Consider the following 16,954-nt stretch of genomic DNA (forward strand, 5'->3'; position numbering starts at 1 on the left):
TTAACATTGTAGTGGAGGTCAGACTTGTATAGGGAGGAAGTGTCTTTGTGTTACTTCTCTATTGGGTCTGAAACTGGTCCTTTCTTAATCATTTTTTGCATTTCCCTGAGCCCACTTCAAGCACATCCTGTGCTATTTAATGCATTTCCTGATTGCTTTTTCCTTTCTTTCCAACATCAGAATCCATCATGTCAGGGACTTTGGATCTGTGACTGAACTGCTTGTGTTTGCCTCCTCCAAATACTGCCTGGTGTGTCAGCAGTCCAGCTGCTGTGATGTTTTTCACTCTACATCTTGGAGGCAGACAGTGCTAAGACCTGCCCAGATGCTCTTGCATGGCTTTCTATGAAGTCTGATGCTACATTCAACTGCACAATGCTTGTAGCAGGAGGGGCAGGTCTTGAGAATGAAATTCAGAAAAAAACAAGCTCATCTCAGATAATGAAAACACTTGCAGAAAATCTGTATTTCCATATATAAGGCACTTCTGTTTTGTCAGTTCTGGAGTGCAATGTGCATTAATAAGAGATAATAATGCTGCACTATAGCCTGAATGTAGTCACTGAAGCAGAGTGAAATTAAAAAAGGTTTCTTCTTATAAGGTGTGATATAATGATTTCTGTCATGCTTACAGCCATAACTGAAAGTAGCAATTCATTAGACACCAAAAATAAGCAAATAGTAGAGGCTACAGGTAGTGCATAAGCAATAGAACCAACATAAGGACCCAGAGGCTGAATGCATTTTCAACTTTATTTGTTACTTCTGATCAAGACTAGAATAGACGAGACTAGAAATAACCATCCTCCTGCTCTGAGCACCCTGCCAATTATTTCAGTTTACAAAACCAAAATGCAATGTGAACAGCTCACGGTTCTAGCAAATACCCATTCAGATGTTCCCACCCCTCCTTTTCTACCAAGGCTTAAATTGACTTCTTTCTTGCTCCCAATGCTGTGTCACATACATAAGTATTGCAAGCACTGCTGATATGTGTAATAACAGATTATTTTTTTTTTCTTTTATGTTTTTGCAGTGAAAAGTAGGGAATGTTTTCACTGAACTTCAGGAAACATTTTACAGTCTGTTTAGAAGCAGCTATGTAAATTATTGGACTTTTGTTCTTTAGTCTGACCTCACTTAATAGGCTGGTTTCTGTCTGCTTTTCTGTGCTAAGCTAAATTATACAATGCTTTGACCTAACAGCATCCTCCCTTTGCTACATTTCACCCTACAACTTACTAAAATGTGGGAGTATGGCTAGCAGTATTGCTTTGAGTAGGAGAAAGGTATGTGAAAATCTGCCTACACTTCTAGCTACTTAACCATCTTGCCCATATTTCTTTTAATCTCTTTAGAAGTTAAAAGCAAGAGTAAATAATGCGTTATTCTAAAAGCATCAACACCTTACCAATTAGCACTTTTAACAGTGACTTTAACAGGTGTTACAATTGTTTAGAAACAGACTGGGAGAACTCTTTTTCCCAGACACATAGGAGTGATGCTGCATTGCAGTCATAGTTGTGGTGAAATGTAGACAAAATGTTCATGCCCTGAAAATAAATGGTAGAACTTCCTAGTATGCCAGTACCCCCCGTCTTTGAACAAATTAAGTACCCAAATCCCCGTTGGCTGTTCTTGGTCTTTTCCACAGAAATCATTGCAGAACCTCTGAGGTAAATCTTGAGGTGCCTTTTTTTTCCTGCTGTTTTTAATTTCAGGAGGCAGTATTTAAATAAATCTGGGAACTGCATATGATGGCACTCAACAGAATACCAGTAAAAAAAAACACCTGTTTTGCTTCTATCTTGTCTTGAACAATGATTCCCTTCCCAAAACAGGAACCTGAAGATGGCAGTGCCCTTTCAAAGGATCTTACTGCAGAGACTGCAAACCAGATGATGCTGTTGCTCACAGGAAACTTAAAAGCCTTTGTTTAAGGAAAAGGTGTTGTACAGCCTGTTTAATACTCATAAAATTGATTTCTGAGCATAACTTAGAGATGCTTGATGCCCAACTTGCCTTATGTGTTTTATAAAAAGGCTGAGAAATGTTTCTGTGCTTCTAGACTGTTTCCTTCTTCTTTTAGTAACAGCAACAGTTACATGTTGCTCTGAAGTACTTTTGTTTAGTTGCAGAATTCTATTTGAAATGGCATTGAGCCCTTCTTTAAATACACTGTCAAATACAAGGGGATAAAATCCAATAGCTGCAGATTCTGAAATTCCATATTCGGTGCCTTTTAAGTATTGCAATCCTATGTTCTTGGAATTCCTTACAGATATATTATCAGGCTTAGAACTGAGTAAAGGTGAACTTCATTAAATAGGTTCATTATAATGGTATTTCATAGGTTTGAGCTTGCGATTAATGGATTGTACATTTATAGTTTAAGACTGGAAGAGCACGATCATATAAATAGTCTTATTGAAGTTAACAGGGCTATTCTTTGATGGAAAATGCCATTCAGCAGAACACTTAAGCACGTGCATGGCACTATGCATATGTTTAAATTCAACTCAAGTCAATGTATTTGTTTTTAAGAGGGTTTGACTGTGCTTATGTTCCTTGAAACATCTTATTAATATATAGGGTGGCTGCTTCAGCAGCCTTGGGATGTCATTAATATCTTTAAAACAATAGTCTTCCTAAGCACGCATGACTGTTAGCTAAGGGAACTGTTAGAAGTTTGCAGCCAAATCCGAGCCCTAAAATCTCTGTAATTTGTCATATTTATTAAACTTCCCAATGTGTTAAACAGGTGCAAAGAAAAGTATTTAGCTGCATACCAGTTGCTGAAATCTATTCCCTGTAGTCAAATGTTGTAGATAAGAAGTTGCCAGACAAAAAGTAAACCTCAAGAATAGTGGTAAGAGAAGTAGTTTCTGTCTCTAATATTTCTAATTAGTTACTCAGAAAAAAACTTTGAATTTCTTCTGGAAGTCATTTTCCTCAGGCTATTTAGGACCCTTCACATGGACTGTCAAAGTAACTTGTGGGAGAATAAACATTTGTGGTTATCTTTTTCTCTAAAGGGGAAAGCACAGTGTGATGAAGGATCTGTACAGTGAGATGCTGTGCTGTATGGAAGTAATTTGAATGGAAAAGATCATTTGTTATAGTTCTGTAACAAGGGCATCTTATGTCCTAATTACAGGAGATTAGTAGAAGAACTTTCTACATTATTAAATGAGGATATAAAGGATAAATGTACTTTTTGCTTTACACGCTTAGGACACTGTAGATGCAAAACCAGCTGTTAAAGAAGAACTCCAAGTCTAATCTCAAAGTCCTCATCATAGCTAATCTATTAAAAAATGCAAAACAAGCAGCATATTTAATCCCTCTGCTTTTTAAGTGTATCTATGGGTTACATGGCAGGATAAAGCGATGACATGTTCCACAGAGCTTTATTTCCCTGATGGGAATGAAATCATACCATAAATTTTTCTCCTCGTGTTCTCCAAAATATTTTTTACAAGAGGTCATTTTTATGTATCTGCAGTTATCGCTTTTTCCAGAACTAAAGGATACCACTATTGTCCCACTGGTGTCCATAGTCCAGTTCCTACTGGCTTTTCTGCTGTGAGGAGCTTCATTGACATCAAAGAGGTACTGTAGTTACTTTTGCCTTAGCATCCTTTTATCTAAAGTAAGAAAAATGAATCTAAGAACAGGAACAGTGATGACTGATCAAAACTGTCCTCTTTATGTGTGAGCAAACATTTTTGGACATCATTTTGCCATACTGACAGCAATGTTCTCAAAACGAAAGAGAGAGAGAAATAGAGGGAGCGTAAGCATAGAACCTGTGAGCCTTTCTTAGCCGTTTTTCATTCATGTTTTGAACTCAGATACTCATTTGCTGCTGTCTTGAATAACAAAATTCTCATTTGCATAAATGGGCTGATAATCCAACATTTTCTTTAAGTTAACTCTTCCAGATAAATGCACAAAAGCAGCAGATTCTTATCTCTGTGCTTTGTGCTGGACAAAAAAACCCTGCACAATACAAAAGAAAGTCTGTTGTGCCTCTTTTTTGAGCTATGCACAAATACGCATGACTCAAGAAGTCCTTATTTATCTACTGGTATTGAGATGCAGCGTAATAGGTAAATGTTGATTAAATGCCAGTTACACCACGCTGGGCAGTGCTTTAATCAATTGTTTTATATACTCCTTAAAGAGATGCATGCTTTGAATTAAAAGCTTTGGGGGGAAAAAAAGTCAGGAGTGTTGTAATCAGTGGAATGCAGAGAAATGGCAGAAGTATCATTCTAACATTTTCAAGTTTTTTATGGCAAAGCTATGCAGGGCTTACAAAAATAGAACATCAGAAATGCAAGCGTTCAGCATTGCTGTTCTGCTCCAGTAAGTGGCCACAAACATGTCGTTTATGAAGTTTTGTGTTTAGCATTCGATCATCCAACATAAAACCTATTAAGTTTATAATTAGAAACATATTCTGTTCCATTCTCCAAATTCCAGCCTGCACTCTGGATGTCAAGGCGCAAACTTTCTGTCATGTACACTGACAGCCAGAGATGAAGGCTCTATGTCAAATTAGACCCAAATTAACACCTCAAGAACTTTAGATTCTTTAATGTGTCTGCGCTAGGCTAGGACTTATTAAACAGCTTAGATGATGATGGTGCAAAGGAATTAATTTCCATCTCACTCTTTTATCTCTGAGTTGGTTCTCAGAGGCTGAGAACAATTAAAGTAATTTCTGTCACAACAGTCAGCCAAATAAAAAGACTGATGTATGGAAAGGACATAGGGCGTAGAAAAATGTGTTGTTCTTAAATTGCCTTTTCTAACTGCAGCCAAAGCCTGCCTTGTAGTGGATATTCTTTATTCTTCATAGAGAAAATTTTTATGGAGCTGGCACAAGGATGCTGTGAGCAAGCAGTCCCTGGGTATTGACGTATATAGGGGTTAGGCAAGTGCCATTTGTATTTTCTTTGGTCAAGTAGTACTGTACTGCATTCACATGTTTAGATAGCATATACACACAGAATCATGTGGCTTGGGTTGGAAAGGACCGTGAGGAACATCAGGTCCCACCTCCCTGCCACATGCAGGATAATCAACCTCCAGATCTGGTACTAGACCAGACTGCCCAGGGACAATCCAACCTGGTCTAGAACACCTCTGCATAAGAGGCATCCACAACCTCTCTGGGCAGCCTATTGCAGCACCTCACCACTTTCTCTGTGAAGAACTTCCCCTCGACATCTAATCTAAACCTTCCCTCCTTAAGCTTATTGTTGTAGGCACACGGCAACAGCCTATAACCATTCTCCCTTGTCCTATCACTGTCTACCAGGGTGAAAAGTTGATTTCCTCCTTTTTATAATCACCTTTTAAATACTGCAATGAGGTCTCCTCACAGAACCATTGTCCAACAGAGTCGTGCTCAAATAGTTGTTCAACAAAAGGACACAGACTCTTGCTCTGGAACAGCACTTACCATAATGTTTGTTGCTCTGCTTCTTAGCAAATATTTTGAACAAGATTTCAGACTGCTTTTTTCAATTGAGTTTTTCAGGAAGAAAGATGGACTTGTAACTCTTTGGTGTATCCTTGCTCATTTCTTCTGTTTTGAATCAAAATTAAGTTCCTGTAAATGGAAATTTCCTCTGCCGTTTAGCATTTAGAGAAGCATTTCTCTAGTTGCAGCTTAGTGTGGAGGCTCAGGAATAACAGAAACTTTTAAAATTATAGAACTAATTACCTCCTTGCAGCTGATCAAACACTTTGCACTTCTCGCTGTGAGCACAGCTCACCACATCTGTTGGCCTCTCCCTGGGTAAGTCTACACTGCAGCTTCTGCTGTGAATGTTACAGAGCAGAGATGTACCACAGGCAGCACTAAACTAACCAGCCGTGGACTTGTTAGCATGTCAGCATAAAGCTTCCCGGTGGCTTGTTGCTGGGAATCTTCCCCAGCTTGGAATCACCAGTGAGTTTGGGGGTGCCATAGCAGGGCCTCTATGTCTGTGTTTTGGTTACTTCAGCTGAAAGCTGGCTGGGCTACAGATTGCATGCAGAGCTTTTAGAGGGCACGTTGGCCTGAAGTCAGATCCAAGCAGGAGGAGAGGCCAAGCAGTTTATGAGGTAGTTTGTCAGTCCCTGAAAATTTTGACTATTCCTGTGTGAAAGGGGAAAGTTGTCTGACAGATACAGTCTTTTCTTGAGTACATTACAATACGTACATTATACGTATATATTTATTACACAGTGTTTGCTTCCCACTCTTAGATCACCAGGATTCATAGAGCTGCAGAGTACATACTCTGCTAATGTACGATGTACTCATCCTTGCCAGTTGCATGGATGGTTTGAATGAATGGGCTTCCATAGATGCTTTTGGACTGTCTGTGTAGCCTGCCTATAAAAAGAGAGATTTTCACATGCAGGAGTGGATGTTGGGATGTTGTCATCTGGGTACCCTGGGAAAACCTTCACTGGTTCCTTCTGTATAACTGCTCACTTGTGCTGTGTCCAACTTTAACAGTGCACAATAGTAGCAGAAGTATGCTATATGATGCTCCATTGAATGTTTATGTATAATAATAATGCTAGAAAACCATATGATGCTCCATGTTCTTTTTGTGAGCAGAAGTGAAGAAGCAGTTGAGCCTTTTCTGTTGAGAATCACACCGTTCTTCACCTACTGTCATCAGCAATTGTCAGCCCGCTATTTAAAATTCCCTTGTACCGCTCTTGTTTGTAGTACATAACAGCTTGCTTTGTCTGACTAACAAAAACTTCTTTTTATTATTATTTTTTCCTCCACTGAATGAAAGAATAAAGCCAAGCAATTTTTGATTTAACCTCCTGCTGCTGAGTTTTCAAATTTTAAAGCGTTAACAAAAGAGGCTGCGTGTTTTCAGCTCTGAAAGCTCTGACTGTACCACAGCGCGGAGTTATAAAAATCTAACACAGAAGGAGAATGGCAAGTTAGAGAGATTTGACTCTCTTTAACAACTGGTGGCCTCCTGTACTGGAAACTGAACTTTCAAAAAAGAGGTTGTACAGCCAAGTCAGAGTCTGTATCCGTTGCTGATAGATTTAGTTAACCTGCAAGGGAACAACAATATTGACATATATAACTTTGAAAAATGCCAGCCAAATGAGATATTTTTGTTTCCTGGGTTACGTGCTAAAGCCATGTCATTTCTTCGCATTTTTTTCCCCACTAACACACTCTGTTCCTGTATTTTATGATTGTGTCCACTTTCAAAACTGCTCCTGTGTTATTGATTAGACTTTTTCAAGTGAGCGAAAACAAACAGCCTATGTGAAACTCTCGTGTTTGTTTCCATTTGTCTTTAGACTAGAAATATAAACAAATGAGTCAAATTCTTATCATAAAGAGCCTGGCAAATAATTTTTGATGGAATGACTTTTGATTCCATAGATTTCCTCAGCTGACGCCCCACATGAGAAAGTGTTGCCCTCAAAGGAGAAAACTAATGAGATTAGTTACAGTGGGGTGTTGCCTTTGCGGCTATTTCCTGACAATTAATAGCCACCTGGTTGCATGTCTTTTGAGTCTCCATCCTGGAAATACAGTGAATATTGAGGGAAGGAGCCTTAAAGTATTTTAGATTCACTGTAAAGGTACGGATGCAGCTGCCTGCTGAGGCTCTCGTGATGTAGAATCAGATCTGAGATTTTCAGATTCAAATCTGTTAAGATTCAGAGCATGATCTGAAAACCAGAAAGGGATGGACAATGTCACCACTGCTGTTACTTACAGCTTGTTTGGTGAGAAGGGTCGGGGTCAGCTTGTCAGGAGTTTGACGTGAGCAAAGCTTTTACAAGAGATTTGTTCTCTCTTTCTTCCAGTCTTATTTCATCCACTTCCCACCTGCATAGGAATCAGGTATGTGTGGGCAAAATCTGTATTCATTGCTGTTTGCTGAGCCCCTTCAAGTTAGAGGAGGCAGAAGCACTTGCATGTTTCCTGCTGGTGGGATTCAGGATTCTAGTAAGAGATTACTTCCAGGGAAAGGTACTGCTCTTTATTTAGGAAGGCAGCTGATAGTTTTGATAGCAGTTTGAAGCAGCCTTGCTCCCTGGCCAGTGCCAGAAAGCAGATGTGTGATGTGCCTTAACAGATGTTTCCTTAACAGATGGACATGCCATATGCCATTAAGAGTGCTTATCCAACATTCTCTCGCACTGTGTGTGAACAGGCCCAAAGCATTGCCAGGCAAAAAAACAAAGGTGTTAACTCCTTGGGGAGGTGAGTAGCTCAATGGAAGATTTCCCAAGCACCTCCCTGGGTTTCTTTTCTGGTGAACACAAGGCTTTGTCTGTCTGATGTTTTGTCCCCATGTTTCCATCAGCAGGAGGTGTTCTCTCCCATTCACTGTCCTAGGATTGCACTAAGACACATCCAAAGCAGAGCTAAATTACTGATTTTTGTCTTCTTTCTCTGTATAAATTGGATCTATTCAATTGGATGGACTGCACTTTGGGCTGCTTGGTGTTTTAGGTGGAGATGGTGTAAAATGGGAGTAGAGAGGAAAGGATGTGGTCAAAATCTTCATAGGTAAAGTTGCCTCAGACCCCAGCCAGCTTTGTGAGGGTGGCTGTGTTTCTATCTCAGGTAATTCAGGGCCCCTAATGCAGGAGAATTAGAATGAATGGTTTTGATTTGGCCTCATCTTTGGAAAGCCTTTGGCATAATGTGAGACAATGGCCACAATAAAACCTACATGGATTGAATAATGCAGAATCAATAAGCAAACAGAAGTGTGTTACAAGGGTTGCTATGGCATCTCCTTTATTTAATAAAAGAATAAATAAAGGAATGGAAATCTCCTTAAATGGTCTGAGCACAAACGAGAGCTGTTCCTAACTGTTCTAATATATGCAGTATCATTTTTTGAAAATTAATTATCTTCTTCCTTAAGCAATAATGTTATGTTTTGATCATGGCTGAAATTACTTTAATTTGTCTAGATCTAAGCCAATTCTAGTTAAATAGTCACCAAAGCACTTGGGGAGTAGGGAAATTATGGATATAGAGATTTGTACAAGTGTTTTGTTCAAATGCTTTCTGCTGTTGTGTGCTGGATGTGTAAGAAGACAGGTAAAAATACACTTCAAAACGCAGTTCTTTAGAGATTAGGGGACCTAACTTTCCAACTTGAGCCCTCAGTTTTATTACTGGCCTTGGCGAAGGAGGGAGAGTGACGGGATCTACTACACATGGTGAAACCAGGCTGAAGGTAGTGCTGGAGTTCGCCTAAACCAGCTCTAAACTGAATCCCTAGCTAGGGTGCTCCTAAGCTAGAAAACCCACACACAAATTCCAGATCTCACATGCTTAAAATTGGGTTCTCTAAGGAATTAACAGGATTACATAATGTGGGTGTGGAGAGATGAAAGGACAAGTAAGTTACATGCAATGCATAATTAATCCATGGAGTTAAGATCTGGTTTTGCTTGTCAAACATTGATTTTCTCATTTAAGCTCACTAGTACTTGATGATATCACACACATTCCAATAGTTGTGCCTGATTTTAAACTTTTGGGGTGTGTTTAATTTTATGCAGTTAATCGTGTGACAGTTCTTCATCTTGAATAGGATGGTGTTGAATTTATGCATAACATCTTGTAGGTGTTCAGATGCCTGTATCATTTACTGTCCATAAATATTTCCTCTTTCATGTTTCTTATTTGTAAAATCATTGTATCATAGAAGGGCTTAGGTTAAAAGGGACCTTAAATATCATATTGTTACAAACCCCTGCTGTGGGCTGGGTGGCATCCATCAGTTCAGGCTGCCCAGGACACCATCCATAGCCTCGAACACCTCCAGAATTGAGGCACCCTCAGCTCTGTGCAGCTGTGCCAGGGCCTCATTGCCCTCTGAGTAATCAATTTTCTCCTAACAGCTAGCAGAAATCTTTTTTATTTTATAGCCTCCCCTCCTTGTCCTGTCGCTGTCAGAATGTGTAAAAAGTCAATCTTCCTCTTATTTGTAAGCCCCTTTAAGTACTGAAGGGCAATGAGGTCTCCCCAGAGCCTTCTTTTGTCCAGGCTGAACAAGCCAAGCTCCCTCAGCCTTTCTTCACAGAAGAGGTGCTCCAGCAGTTCCATACAGACCCACTGCACTGTTTCCCATTTAGCTTGATTGCTGATGCATTGACTGTGATGGCAGACAAGAAGGCCTCCTTTGGGTGCAGGATTGTTTGTCCCCATATTTATTCTCATCTGGTGAGCATTGTCTTTGCTCTTCTCACACCAGTTGCATTCCAGACCTGTAAGGGATGGGGCAATGAGTGTTGCCCCACTGCCAACCCTCTGCATCATCTCAGCAGCTGCCTGTTCCTGGCCTGGCCTCCTCCTGCTACATCACCCAGTGACCTGCTCTGGGACTGAAACTTCAGGCAGTGCTCAATTCTCAATTGTTCCAACAGTTTCAGGAAAATAAATTACAAAAGGGCATATTGTGGCCAAAAGTACTACTAATAACTTTGGGGTTTGCATTTCTCTTCCCTTTCAAAATCAAGTGGAGGCTTCTCTGTGCTTAAATGTATCACACCCTCATATCTCTTACTGTTCTTGGAGACTGTCAACCTTTAAGTGAATAGTTTAAAGCTAATTTAACTTTCCTCAGAACCAGTTCAAAGTAGCAGATGCCCACTTCTTATCACATTCCAGGGTATGTCATGAATAAATTATCATTTTCTTTTCCCCTGTATGGAACAGTCCTTACTTGTGGAATGCACTTGCTAGTCAGAAGTGCATACAAACCAAACTGCATGCTTTGTGCAAAAGGCCTTCACTTTCATGAGTCATGGGTGAGACTGTGCTTTGACGACAACAACAACAACAACAAAGCAAAAAAAATACCAAATGACAAATGGTTAATATTTGCTTGGGAGAAAATACCTATGTTTGCTTAGGAGAAAATATCTATATTTGCTTGCAAATTTAGGTATTTATATGGTCCTGGTTTAAAGCCTGCGACTTATCTGAAAGACCTTACACAGGTCAAGCAGCAAGAAGGTGCTTTTTCCTCAGATTTTTGTGGAAAGAGAAAGTAATGTATGTGAATATTCAAAAATAGTATAGCTCCATATTTCCTGCTGTTTATTTTAGTTGGAACATATTCAAACAGCAAATATACGTGAAATGCTTACTTTTGTGAGCCACAGCCAATAGATGATCCTGGCTGTAATGCAAGGAGATGATGGGGCACGACCTCCTGCAGTCTGCTAAGGGGACTGCAGGTTGAGTTACTTACAAGCCGTGAATTGCTGATGTTAATTAAAAGTATAAATAATTCCAATGCCATAAGAAACTTTGGGCCGGATCATTAGCTGAAAAGTCAGCTCCATTTGCACTGTGTTCTGAAGTGCTGAACAGCTTTGCTACACCAGCAGCTCTGCTCTGTAGAAGCAGAATTTGATAGCTGTGTATTTTGCTGTCAGTAGTAAACTGTATGTGAATGTTTGCATTTACTCTCCTCCATGGATTCATACATCCTGTTACTCCATCCACCTTCCTTTGGCATCATGTCACTTTTCAGCAGTAATGTATTTTAAAATTTAACAAAGCTAAAATATGCCTGGCAGGTTATTAATTTGTTTTCACTCATCCTTTAGGCCACATTTTTTACCTTTTTGCAAGAAGCTCCTTACATATCTTTTGACCAAAACTATATAGTAGGGAAGTTTATACAGTAAGAAAGTTTATGGCCACTTAGTTTTGCAAGGGGATTTCACATGTGCCTCAGGTAGGGACAAATAAACAACTGTGTTCAATATAATATCACTCCGTGCAACTTTCTCTTGCCACTAGTTAGGCCTTAATACGCTTAGAAGGTTGCTCTTCTAATTTGAACTGTGTGAGACTTTGGCTGGAGGCTACTTCTGTGTCCCAGTGATAAAAGAAGACATAAAACAAGCTGGTGCCTGATCATTCTCCCTGGCTGTCAGTGAATCATGTTTAATAGCATCTCCATTGCAGTTTTGGCCAATTTGCTTGCAATGGCATCCTTTTCCATGGGCTTACTGCTCAGCAGGCCCTGAAGCAATCTATGAATAACTTCCCAACAGATGCTGTTTATGAATTGAAGCAAATGGCTTCCCTGTTTCTCTTTTTTCTCACTTCAATAATTTTCAGTTACATTACGATGAATATTTATAGTCCTATATCAGTGCATAAAAATGGGAACAAGCAGACCCGTGCATTGTTTCATACGTGAGTGCTGTTCTAATGGGTTTTGGCTCAATGGTTTTAATAATGTTGTGTTGATGGACTGAAAAGAGAATGCAAATTGTAGATCAGTCACTTCCATTCACTGTTTTAGCAGACCGGGCATTGATGGAAGACTATATTAGGAGCATGTATAGTGCATCTTATCTTCTGGAAATAATACACCCCCTCATACAAGCCTGCAGTACCTTTCTGCTCAGCTTTATCCCCAGTGAGTGATCCCAACAGCACTACTAAACACAGTATCTTACACTACCATGGCAGGTGCTTATTAGATTTATCAGGCTCTGGATAAAATGTCATGTGATTTATAGTAAAATTAATGTTTGGGGGTAGGAGTAGTTAGTGTTATGTGTATGTCATTCCTAAAAATTAAGATGGAAAAACTGATTTGTGATCAACCATCTTTCTTGAGCAGAACAGCTCAAAATTCTTGTTCAATCCTGAAAAGGCCACTTTACAACATTTTATAGTTCTGTAACAGTTCTTTAATGTTGTTTTGCCAAGAAAAGTGGTGAGATATACAGCTGTATATGTTTATTGAGTTTTTTTTCCAAGGGAACAGTTCTCAGCATTGCTTCATTCATCTTCAAATGTCTGATCTACTTTGTCATTTCTATTAAACAGTGAAGGCTAAAGAAATAATGCTTTTACTATTACAGTAATTCCAGTATTAATAAACCCATTAAATTACTGGATACACTTGTACAAACATATTTTGCAGACATGAATATCACATGCAAACTTAAATACAGAATGTGTTGAAAAATTTCATTTTCCATGGCTTTATAATAAATTAATTTATACTATACAAGTAATAGGAAATACAAATGGCCATATGCACTATTCACACTACGCATCTTCAGCACAGCGTTTTATTCTCTGGTACAGAAGTTGGAAGCAGTCTGACCAATTTCTTGTAACTTAATGTGATGGCACTAGTGATTTAAAAATCTGTTGTTAATAGGGCACACTAAAAAAGTACGACTATTGTGCCTGTGAAACTCAGACCATGTGGTTTCATCACTTTGGACTCCCCATAAATGAATGTAAAGCATTTACCGTGTTAACTTATATTGTCAATTGCCATCTCAGGAAAGTAAACTCAGACATGCACTGAGTCCTGAGTTCTAGGCCATTAAGTAGCAAAATAAACTTCTACTTCTTTAATATTCTGAACTCTCTTGTAAAAGGCACTGATAGCTGATGCTTGGCATTTCTAATTCACAGGATAGTGTGACATTTTAAAATGTGTACTTGTTCTGCTTCTCATGGAATCAATACCCTGCCAAGCTGTCTGATGGGGTCATTCAGGTTTCCGGATTTGGATGTCAGGGTGAGGACAGGCTCCCCATACTGGGTCAGTCTTGTGGCCACTGGAACTCTGGGCTCCAGACTTATCTCTTCAGCTCCTGACCAACTCTCCTTCCTCTCAAGGCTGTGCCATCTCCTACAACTGCTTTATAAGTTACTGACGCTTTATTTCTGCTCCTTTTGAACCATGAGAATGCAATGTGAGTCTTTTTCACATCTTTGTTTTTTTCTGGTCCTCTCCATATGACACCCTATATCCTGTACAGAATCATATATGAGTCTTCCCTTGAGATTAGATCTAATTAAGAAATGTGCAAAGCCCACAGTAATGGAAAGGCCTAATTTGAATGTTTCAGCATCTTTTAAAAATAAAGAAAAAAGTCATTAAAATGTTGACCAGATATTCACAAAAATGCCTTCTCGCCATCAATCATACAAAATGCTTTTATATTTAATTACTCAGTATAACTTATCTTCCTCTATAACTCATTTCCACAGCTCCCTGCTTCTTGGACAGGTTATTGATCTGAAGTGTACTGAGAGGGTCTTTTAAAGGCAGTCTTTTAATAATAATCACCTATGCACATAATCAAGGAGCTGTTTAATGTAAGCACTGGTAGAAATCTGATCAATGTGAGCATTACAGCATTAGGCATTAAATTAATTGTTTCAGCTTACAATTTTGGTAGCTTTGACATCATTTCAATATCTGTTCTTTTTGGAGTTCTGTCATGGAGGAAATGTTATCTTCATACATCACTGTCAGCTAAGAAATTTTGCTGGGGAAGGAAGTAAAGTAAGTGAAGTAAACAGTTTTCCACTGGAGACTGAATGAGATCCCAGCCCTCATTTCCAGCTCCCATAACAGTGATTTAATACCTCTAAAGTCCCCAGAGAAAGCAGGGGGGAAGATCTGCCCAAAACATTGGACAGAAAAAGCTGTCAGCATGTTACAGAAGCGTCAGTCAAACGGGCAGCGGGAAGCAGCAATTAGTGGTGCTTGAAACAAAGATTGGGTCTGTATCTGAGATACGTATTTTTTTTCTTTCACCAAACAGATTTTGAATGCTCAAAATATTGCTACTAGTCAAGTTTTCATTTTGAAAAAGAAATATTGTCTATTTTTTTATCCAAGGAACAAAGATCAGTGCTCTAGACCCAATACCTGTCCTTGTGAACCTCAGCTAGAAGTGGTAAACAAACACTTTCTCAGGTTAATCATAAAGAATTGATTTTGTTTCAGTACAGACACCCAAAGCAACATCTAGACAGTGAGCTGCTGGGGTTGGGCACGAGTGACATTCAGATCACCCAGCAGGCAGCCTCCTGGCTCTCCCCATCGACCACCCTGCTGCCCTCAAGCACCCCTCAGTGATGGGAAGAATGAGGCCCATGGAGATGTGAGGGAGAAGGGTGCTCTTCCCAGGAGAGGATGCCTGTATAAATGCACGTTTATTCCTTCAAAGGGATTTAATGGTTTGCATGCAGTTGTGAACAGCTTTAAAGCTTAGTGTTTCTAATGAGTTGTTTATTACTGTGGACCTTCAATTTGCCACACACTGAGCAGGCTATAAATATTGCTCCTCTATAAATTATTGATAAAATCAACCTCTTTTATCACTTTCTTGCCTGATGTGAACTATTTTGAGCCTTATGTCCTACAGATGCTTTTCATCCACCTCTGCTACCCTTGCACACACAAACCAAATATTTGCTTTTATGCTACTGTGGAAATGATTTTGCTGCGGCTACAGTAAATTTCCTCTGATTTTTTACAGCAGGTACCAGTAACCAATACCAAAGTAGCTTTGTTACTGCCTAACAAAAGGCTAGCAAGCTTTAGCTTTAAAAATCATTTCTCTCCTATTGTCCTTTTCATCTCAGGCTTGTTTTCTTCTGTAGTTAATTATTTTCTAATAGACAAAATAAACCCCATTAGTACAAACAAGAGAGTCAGATTAAGGGCTCACAAAAGCTTGCATCTCAATGTTAACATTACTGTGTGAGCAGGAATTTATCAATTTGGAATTAAAAATTAATCACCAGAAGCATTTTAGAAGCATGATTCACAGTCAAACCAAAATACCAGAGTGTTTATTTTATTCCATAGAGAAGACAGATGTCTTTATCTTAACTCTGTGGGAATTACACTGGATAATAGAAAGGAGTGTGACTTTAACAAAGCTAAGTTTGAACCATCACATGCGATCATTTCATCTCTTTTTATTTCTTTCTTCTTTTTGCCTTTCTCAGTGTGACATGACTCAGGCAAAAATAGCAGGATAATGTCACAGATGTTCTTTTACACCAATCACCGGCTATTGCCTATCCAAATGATGTTTTAATACAAACACACATCTACTCATTCCATTTTATCACTGTCAAATTTTGTTTCAAAATGAATAAGTGGAGAAGCGTGAGCAGTTATGTCATTGACAGTTTGCTTCCTTTGCTGGGCTCCATGGCAAGCCAGAGGACGTCAGTCACACCTGAGCTTTTAGAATACCTAGTTGTGCACCTTTTTCACCCAGTCTGGTGCTCCATGAGCCAGTAGGTCTGGCACAAACTGTCCGAGACTGTGCATGGATCTGGAAAGCTGTAGCAAACTCGGAGCTGCTCCAGCAGTCCAGCACCCATTGCCACCTCTTGGCACTCCAGGCACCTCTCTGGCTTCTTGGAGGCGAATGAGAACTCTTACTCTTCCAACCATGGATTGTCTCTGAGAGCTTTAACTATGGCTGCATTTATACCAGGTCTTTTTTAAAGTCTGATATCATACTTTAACACCCCTGACTGCTGCACAACTTTGGTTACTGGCCCAGCTGTGCTCTGGTAAAGCCCATAGGATTGCCAACATAGGATTAATGGGAGCCTGCAGCTTCTGGGATGTCTGAGCCACCAGAGAAGGTGAATTTCTTGCCGGGCAGAGGCATTTCAAGCATATCACTGTACAGAGGGATCTGGATGGGAAGGCTGGCGAGATCTGAGCAGGGATCCTGCTGAATTGGGTAGTTTATGTTTTTGGGAACCGGGCTGAGAGAAATCCCAGGGAAGAAACTGTCTTTGTGTAATAACAGCAGAGGCCATAAAGCGCTGTGAAATAAATAAATTTCATGAAATGAAAAAAAAAAAATACTCTCTCAATCACAGTTTTCATGTGATTTATGTCTTTAATTTATTTAAATCAGTGACCCTTTGAATGCAGACACAAATTAGAAGCTCAGCAAAAAAATTCAATTGCCATAAGGAAATACCAAGTAATTATTTGCTCTCCTCCTGTGGCTGATTCTCCATGTTGCGTGAATTTATCTCAAAATGAAGCACAGTGAGGACTCATCTAGCCAGAGTATTATTGGCCTGTAATTTGGGTACCAGGCTCAACACAGTGTAGAC

This window comes from Coturnix japonica, chromosome 12, assembly GCF_001577835.2.
Source record: "Coturnix japonica isolate 7356 chromosome 12, Coturnix japonica 2.1, whole genome shotgun sequence".
Classification (NCBI taxonomy): Eukaryota; Metazoa; Chordata; class Aves; order Galliformes; family Phasianidae; genus Coturnix; species Coturnix japonica.